Source organism: Sinocyclocheilus grahami, unplaced genomic scaffold (genome assembly GCF_001515645.1).
Source record: "Sinocyclocheilus grahami isolate Dianchi unplaced genomic scaffold, SAMN03320097.WGS_v1.1 scaffold1152.1, whole genome shotgun sequence".
Taxonomy (NCBI): Eukaryota; Metazoa; Chordata; class Actinopteri; order Cypriniformes; family Cyprinidae; genus Sinocyclocheilus; species Sinocyclocheilus grahami.
Window position 1 is genome coordinate 124,465 of NW_015506331.1, and position 2,885 is coordinate 127,349.

The following is a 2,885-nucleotide window of genomic DNA, read 5'->3' on the forward strand; positions in this document are numbered from 1 at the left end:
AGGATTAATCATTTTGCCGACATAACAACAAGGACAATGCTGATTGGACATGGGATTCTTAATAATTTTTTTCACCCAAGTGGATTGCTCATGGTTGTGAGCTTAAACAAGATTTATAATCATTGAAAAGCAACATATGGTATGTGCATTGGCACAACTCAAATGCTGTGAGGCATACTGTCATAATGCACCATGGTGATGTATTATAACTGGCCCTGTTTTCTTATCCAAACCCAGAGCTATTTACCAACTTCAAACAAAATGAGCATATGTGAGGCCAGCAAGCGAAGGTACCATTACAGCTGTTTTGCAAATAGACCCTCAATCCCTTTTGCAGCACAATAGTGTTGTTCAAAAGCCAGAAATGGTTCTGCTATTTATGGAATATTATTGCATGTCAGTCTGCAAGAAAGAGGCCTAAATAACTGTGTCAGAATAAAGTGGAAATTACAAGCTAAATTACAACGGTGTCTTTTGGTGAAAAAATCTCTTTATTTTTTATTTTATTTTATTTTTTATTTTATTTTATTTTTTTATATATTCAGAAAACACGTCACTGACCAAAGAATGTATATTAGAAATGTATGACTCATACATTGATATACAGTGGGTACGGAAAGTATTCAGACCCCCTTAAATTTTTCACTCTTTGTTATATTGCAGCCATTTGCTAAAATCATTTAAGTTAATTTTTTTTCCTCATTAATGTACACACAGCACCCCATATTGACAGAAAAACACAGAAGAAAAATTTAAGGGGGTCTGAATACTTTCCGTACCCACTGTATGCGAAGTCATCCTTACACTGGATTTTACATCCATGTCAAAAACATTAAAGCCCCGTTTTGTTCATTAAAAAAATTAAATTAAATTGGTCTGGGAAAAGTGCATGTTGTGAGGAAATCTAATAAAACCTGCTCATGGACCACAGCCAAATCCAGTCCGACAGCAAGAAAACATGTCTCTGAGCTCCTCACCCCCCACCTGCTGGCCTTCACCATGTTCAGCTAAGTGGCCTATCTCACAGCCATCACCTGTTAGCTACTCTCCATAATTAAACACCACCACGCTTCTACATTTCTTTTTTTTTTTATGTCCACTGTATAAATGCATAGTTGTGTCTAACAGTATTTCTTTTTTTCTCTCTCTGCTAAAGAACCTCTCAATCAAGAAAGCAATTGATGTCATGGTATATGAGCAGATGAATATTTCCCATTTGACTTGGTTCAGACAAGCAGCAAAGATCTGAATTCTTATGGGAAAAATGCATGCAATGCATACATACATAAGTAAAATCTAATTTGCAAACCCAATCTAAGCCACATTCATATATGTTTTAAAAATCCAATTATAACACATTTCTTTGCTGAATGCACCTCAGCCTGAGTGACCATATAGAATTTCAAGTAGTTTTTGCCAATCTGGAATGAAATAACCTAATTTCTGTCATGACAACTCTCTGAGAGTTTAGCATGCTAATATACATGGCAATGTTAATGGGCAATGTTCATTTTTTAAAACTGTTCAACTTTGGGTAAAACGCAGAGCTTGTCATGGTCACTTTTTACCCAGCCATCCAATCAATGGAGGAGGGGCGGGAAAAATGCTACAACGACCAACCATCCTACTTGTACACTGATTGAACAACAATGGAGAAGTTAATATAGCTGGTTACTGCATTTTTATATTCAGTAATATTCTTCTAAATGAGACACTAGAAATACTTTACTGCCGCGGATATTTCAAATAATAGCAACCAAAGAGTTTCAGCTGGAAAAACGCTGTGCCACCAAAGCGTTCTCAAGTGCCACCAGCTGTCCATTTCCAGTAGAGCGCCTGGCAGTGTTTTCAGCTAGCTAAAAATGCTTTGGTGTACACATGCTAATTGAATATTAATGTTTAGGCATATGGCCTAGTTGTCTTTTATGCAATATACTGGAGCCAAGCCTAAGAAGGGAGTCCAGAAGATTCCACAGCGTTCCTGGACACACAACTTACATAGTTGTAATTCATAGGCGGGGATTATGCTAATTGTGAATGAGCATGCAAGCGCACCCTATTTACAGATGAGATGAGATGAGATGAGAGGAGAGGAGACGCACCCTATTTACAGATGAGATGAGATGAGAGACGCACCCTATTTACAAATGAGATGATATGAGAGGAGAGGAGAGGAGAGGAGACGCACCCCATTTACAGATGAGATGAGAGGAGACACACCCTGTTTACAAATGAGATCAGATGAGACGCACCCTATTTACATATGAGATGAGATGAGATGAGAGACGCACCCTATTTACAAACGAGATGAGATGAGATGAGACGCACCCTATTTACAAATGAGATGAGATGAGATGAGACGCACCCTATTTACATATAAGATGAGATGAGATGAGAGACGCACCCTATTTACAAATGAGATAAGATGAGATGAGATGAGAGATGCACCCTATTTACAAATGAGATGAGATGAGAGACGCACCCTTTTTACAAATGAGATAAGATGAGATGAGATGAGACGCACCCTATTTACATATGAGATGAGATGAGAGACGCACCCTATTTACAAATGAGATGAGATGAGATGAGAGACGAACCCTATTTACAAATGAGATAAGATGAGATGAGAGACGCACCCTATTAACAAATGAGATGAGATGAGAGACGCACCCTATTTACAAATGAGATGAGATGAGATGAGAGACGCACCCTATTTACAAATGAGATAAGATGAGATGAGAGACGCACCCTATTAACAAATGAGATGAGATGAGAGACGAACCCTATTTACAAATGAGATAAGATGAGATGAGAGACGCACCCTATTTACAAATGAGATGAGATGAGATGAGATGAGAGACGCACCCTATTTACATATGAGATGA